This window comes from Schistocerca cancellata, chromosome 6 (genome assembly GCF_023864275.1).
Source record: "Schistocerca cancellata isolate TAMUIC-IGC-003103 chromosome 6, iqSchCanc2.1, whole genome shotgun sequence".
NCBI lineage: Eukaryota > Metazoa > Arthropoda > Insecta > Orthoptera > Acrididae > Schistocerca > Schistocerca cancellata.
This window is the reverse complement of record NC_064631.1, coordinates 678,518,751-678,524,831: the sequence shown is the minus strand read 5'-3', so window position 1 is coordinate 678,524,831 and position 6,081 is coordinate 678,518,751. Positions and strand designations below refer to the sequence as shown.

Genomic DNA, 6,081 nt, shown 5'->3' with positions numbered 1-6,081 from the left:
AATAAACATTCCCCTTTTTCAAATGTCCGTTTAACAACTAATTGTCCTAAATATATCTTAGTAGGTTTATTCGGGTCCTTGTAGCTCTCAATCTTGACCGGACCTCACCTGGAGTGTCATTCAGTTTTCCGGTCCCTCCACCTCTTCCTCTATAATCAGACGAATGATTAAAATGCTTCCTTGGGTCATTACTTCCCTCTTGGTTTTGATCATTAGCTTGCTTGTGTTCCTGTGATCGAACAGATTCCAACTGTTCCAGTATCTCTATCAAGGCCTCCCTATCTTTAATTAGGCTCCCGGATACAGTTTCTTGCATTCTCCGGCTCAATCTTCTTTTTATCGCAGATATCTTTATGTCATCACTCAGGGGTTGTTCCAAGGTCTCGTTCAATTCCCACAAATGTTCGGCAGACTCTCTCAACGTTCCTCTCCATGTATTAAGTGACTTGCGGTGTAGTAGGTCCTCAAGTGCTGCACACTGATGACTTTAGGATCAGTATTTCTTCAAGAATTCTCCTTCCAACTGATCAAAACTAGTAGTCCCTTCCTTCTTCCTGACTCCACAAGTGAAGGCCTCTCCTTCCATTGCAACCCTCTGGTTATCCTCTTCTCATTGCACGGCTGTAGCATTTCTCAGATTGACAGCCAGTTGGTTTTGCCTATCTCCTATCCCCCTAACCACATCATTGCATTGTTTCTGCATCTGTGTTACCTCGGCGATTCGATGATTGCAATTTGTTTCCACTTCGTTGATCCTTTCTCCCAATTCGGCTTTAGTTTCTTCAGCATCGTCTTCTATCTTTTTTGTTAACTTTCCTTCCATCTTCTCCACGTCTCCCTGGACTTGTTCTCTGCTCTTCTGTAGCTTCCTCTCTCTCCCGTCGATGTTCATCTTCAGTCGTTCTGGTAACTCCTGCACTTCCTTCTTCAGATTACATGCCATCTTCATTTGTGATGTTTTGCTCTCTTGTAAATCTTCCTCTAATGTCTCTCTAGCTTATTGTAAATCTTCCTTTAATGATTCTCTGAATTCTTGTAAATCTTCCTTTAGTGATTTGTGGAATATTTCTCTCCTTTCTCTTGTTTCTTGAAAATATTCCTTTAATGATTCTCTAAATTCTTGTAGCAAGTCTGCCAACATCGACCGCATATCTGCATCCTCTGAAACTGGCTTATCTCTCGTCGTTTGTCCCGGTGTCTCAGGATAACTAGTTGAATGTGCTAATGGGCTATCTACTGACACTCCATAATCACTGATTCCCGAATCATCTCTGTCTTCCTGTCCTCTCTCTTTCCTTTCAACTACTGCCTCACAAACCTGCTTATCTTCAGTAGACATGTTTGGTTTATTTTTAATGCACAGGCAAGAAATATAAATTAACCTCTAGTAACCCAAAACACTCCTCATTACTGCTAAACTAATCAAACAGTACCTGCAGTATTTTCAGTTAATCCCAAAATTGATATAATACGTATGAATACTGAACATAACGACTCTCAAAATCTAATAATTTCAAATATCAATTTTCATATACACAGTTTATGTAAAATGTTTTAAATAAGATAAATCACACCATTCATTAAATCTATAAATGTAAAATCCCCAAAAACAATGAGCATATCTGTAGAATCACCATTTAGACAGCACAGCATGCATCAATAAGTACGCTATATTTCAGAGTATGTTTCGCAAACTTTTCGGAAATTACTGTAATTGGGCACTTTTCCTAATGTGACACTCAGTTAACAATTGTTTATTTACCGCGAAGACTGCACACTGCAATTTAATGTTATGCCAACCAGTCGTCTTCACTCACCAATTGAAGTTACCACGAGTCACGATGTTTGACGTTTGAAGTGGGTGTGGCGCTGTACTGCCGCCGGAGCCGCGTGAATTCGCGCTGAAGATCTGTGGCGAGTCGTCGTAGTTCTCCGGTGGCCGCTCCGTGGCGCTGCAGGTGGGCGTAGTTTGTAGTTCGGCCGCTAGATGCCGAGTTGGCGCTCGGTGTCTCGAAGTCGCGCTGCAGATCCGTGGTGAGACGACGTAGTTCTCCGCCGGCCGCTCCGTGCGCTGCAGGCGAGTGTAGTTTGTAGTACGGCTGCTAGATGCCGGGTTGGCCCTTGGTGTCTCGAAGTCGCGCTGCTCGCTGTCAGTGTAGTGCGTCCGTGCCTGACCTACTCCTTGAACAGGTAGTTGGGATGGCGTGTGAAATCACCTCGCGGATCAAAGCTCTTTGGCGCCGCTGCTACACGGGTCTGCGTGACGTCACTCAACAATTGCGTCACCACAATAAATTGTCGCCTGCATAACAGTTTATGGGGCCACATGAAGCTGTCCGAGTTTCACTATTCGAAGAGCAATTTCGGTCACAATATTACTATTAAACACTTCTGTAAAGCTTTCGTGACTAATTCTTGGCTCGTTTTGCTATTGTAATGTTCACACGTGTCTTTCTTTGGTGTTCACTTTTCAAAGTTTTTAGTGTGGATTTACGCATTTGCACATTATAACACAGTTTATCGACACTATTATTCTTATTAAATATAGCGAGAAAAAACAGTTTAGTCACAACCGTAAGATTCTATTACTTCGTATTGTTCAAAATGCACTGTTTCTTGTCGTGATTTTAAAGTTTATACTCTGTCTTCATCCAAAATTGAAAAAAAATATTTTCTCGCGTTAAGCAAGATAAAATTGCCTATTGTTCTTACTATTCGTCCAAAGATTCCACTTGTCCTTTCACGGTAAGCCAAGGTGTAACACCTCTGATATATCTTTTCGACCCGATCCTGATCTGACCGAATAGCAGCCCAATAATTATTATTAATGTGACCGTGTACCTAATGGGGCTGGCAATCGGAATTGACTGCTACGGAGTTCTTACTTTCCAATTTGTCCTTCTCAAATGCTGTAGTAATGAAACGTCTGGTAACAAGAAGCACACCAAAACAGTTTCACTAATCAAGAACCTATATTGGTCTCAAAAACACAAAAAGGAGGAGACGGCCACTGCCGTCATCATACATATCTAATTACGGCTAATCTCAGCACAGGCTTCTTCGTTATTCATTATCGTCACATGCTAATACAATCACTGCAATCCAACACTGCAATCCAAAATGATGCCGGCGCGGTAGACGCGAAACCAAAATATCGGCACTGAAATATCACGGATCACTCTCTTAATTATACTACTTCATTTTCCCAGTATTATTCTAGCACAAAGGGGTTAAACCGCGGCGATGGCCACTCCCTTTGTCGGTAAAGCCTTGCATTATAACAACTGGCCTCCACACAGCTCGGCCCACAACATGGGACTGACTAGTGGTGGGCAGGAAATCGCGTATCTGTTAGAAATCAGTGACTGAGAAGTCACAGATATCACAGTAGCAACTTTACAGAATCTAACTGCGATTTCAGTCACAGTTAGCAGTCGCAAGTAGTATTTCATATTCAAAGACGTGAGCCATCTATTGGTCGAATTTAGCACTGCTTTCTGCGATTTCAGTGACTAGTCGCAACTAAGAGTCGCAAGTAGCAACTAGAAAGCGCGGTTAACAGTGCCATCTGTGGGCCAAAGTTCGTACTACACCCATCTCTGCGATACACTATTGAGTCCCAACTGCGATTTCCGTGACAAATCGCAACTAAGAGTCGCAAGTAGCAACTAAAAAGCGCAGTTAGCACTGCCATCTGTTGAGCAAAGTTCATACTACGCTACTCGCTACCGAGTCAAACTGCGATTTCTGTGACAAATCGGAACTAAGAGTCGCAAGTAGCAACTAAAAAGCGCAGTTAACATACTTTTCCTAGTGTCATCTGTTGACCGACGTACGTACTTCGTTATGAGAGCCTTGTGCCTCACGAGATCGATGTGCCGTGTGCGCATATGAAGGGCTTATTTCAATAGTGGTACAAGTCCATTTTTGTTCATTTTGAGATACAGAGTCGTAAAGTTAAATGAGCGCTGACAAATCTGCATTTGAGATACCAGAAATATTCAAGCATATGGCTTCTTGCTAGAGATGAAGCTTTATTTATGTTTGTTTGGATCACTAATTTCAGAAGCATTATAGACAGAAAAGTGGAGGTAATGGATTTGTACCACTATTGAAATAAGCCCTTCATATTATATGACGACATGCACATTCAGCATCAGTTATGGTTGGTCAAATACTGCTGTGACTCTGAATGTATTATATTAATAAGAAGCAACATTGCCTTTTTCTCCCGAAAATATCAAGTAACGTAACAAATGTGTTTGATTCTGCTTCCAATATGACAGTTTTGGTTAATACTCCACATGCCTACAGGACTTTGCAATGTTAACACAGCAGAACTCAGACATCTGTATAAGTGTAGAGAAATGAAAACAGTCATATGAATGCCTCACTTTTGTTCCGACACAGTTCAAGACTCAGGAGAAAAGTTTTACACCTGGTGTTCTACATGGCAACTTCACACACAAGAACTTTTTGCCGACACAACTACCACCTACATAAGTAAGCTTTTCCTGTGTTACTTTCAAGGAATTCACTTAAGCTATTCCTGATTTAACTGTAAGATCTGTACTTCCCACTTTCGTATCAACAGCCTCAAAATGCATATTGTAGACTTCGGGATATGTTACAGGTCAGTGTCACAACAAGATTGTGGAGAAAGAGGGGGGGGGGGCATGTCACTCTCCAACAAGTGTTTACCAATAAATATGTGGCGGAAAATTACGGGTATAGGACGGCTTAACATGTGGAAAATGAGATTTTCATTATTCGCTCACTGTATTTAACATTTATTATTCCTTTAAAATCGCACAACAACTTCAATAAAACACAGTTTAATCACTCATCTGCACACTTATTTCGCAATAATGTCACTTTTAAACTGCAAATCCTCTAAGAGCTCTCTTGAATCTTCACGAGTCTCTCCCTACAGCCTTGATGTGGATAGATACGTACAGCAACCAGAACTGTGTCTGCAAAATCACACGGTTTATTAAACAATTTTTGCTGTCACTAATTACAAGCAATATAATTGCCAGAGTAGATTGCTAATATTTGCTGTAATGAAAGCCACTCAATGGGGTATATTTCACATTTGCAAGAACGATCTCACTTAAGTAATTAAGTCCATCGAAACACTTAGAAACTAACCTCTCATCTGACGAAAACGGTCTAAAGACGCAGTGGCAATTTCTCCAGATCTGCTGACAATGATATTTTGAGTTATCACTTTACTGAGTGACTGAAATGTAGTTCGGGTACCTGAGAACATAACAATACGTTAGAATTCATTTTCTAAACACGAACTATTACGGTACTGTATGGCTACTTACATATTAATCACACTATTAATATTTTCACAGTTGTTTCTTTAATACAAGATTAAAGCCAACAGAAGAACAAACGTAAAACATACTTACCAATGACAGGTTTGTTGAGATGCAATTTTCTGTGTGGACAGATGTAGCTTTTTCATGCGGTGGGAAGTCGCAGAAGTCGCAGTGGCGGAGGGTTACGCGACTTAGGTTCCTTAACTGCGACTCTTAACTGCGACAAATCACAGTTAAGAATAACAGATACTGAAAAGTAGCATTCACAGAAATCACTGATATCGGAAAATCGCAGTTTAGCCCATCACTAGGACTGACTCAACTCTACACTCGCTCTCGCAACACGACATAATCGATTGTTTGCCCTATCGACCTGTGCCGAGTGCAAACTTATAGTAAGGGCCTAAGGACTCCTTACAAGGGGGAAGAGGGGAAAACTGTGAACGCGCTGCACTCAAATGGCAGTGCAGATGCACTACATATGACTTAGTTTTTTGTTTCACATTTTGCAATAACACGTATCAAAAACAAAACAAATTTTCAGCAATATTTAATTATTATTGGCACAGTGAACATATAATATAATTTTTATCTGTTGCAAACTGGTGACTTACAGGCAAAAGCATGCAATTTCACAGATGTTTGCACTCAAGTTCCCATGTAATCATGACTATTTAGCTTCGTAATCAAAAAAAGTCTTCTGTACACACATGTCTGGCCATTGTAGCACTTTTTAAACCTCAGTATGGAG

General features: G+C 40.8%; 1 long non-coding RNA gene across 1 annotated transcript; it reads right to left on the bottom strand.

The window, feature by feature from the left end:
- Window positions 1-4,778: 4,778 nt before the first annotated feature.
- Window positions 4,779-5,495, bottom strand: LOC126088600 (uncharacterized). The gene is made up of 3 exons (XR_007519981.1): window positions 5,421-5,495; window positions 5,152-5,262; window positions 4,779-4,973 (listed from the first exon to the last, which is right to left on the bottom strand). It is a non-coding gene; the product is annotated as an uncharacterized LOC126088600 (long non-coding RNA).
- Window positions 5,496-6,081: the final 586 nt, after the last annotated feature.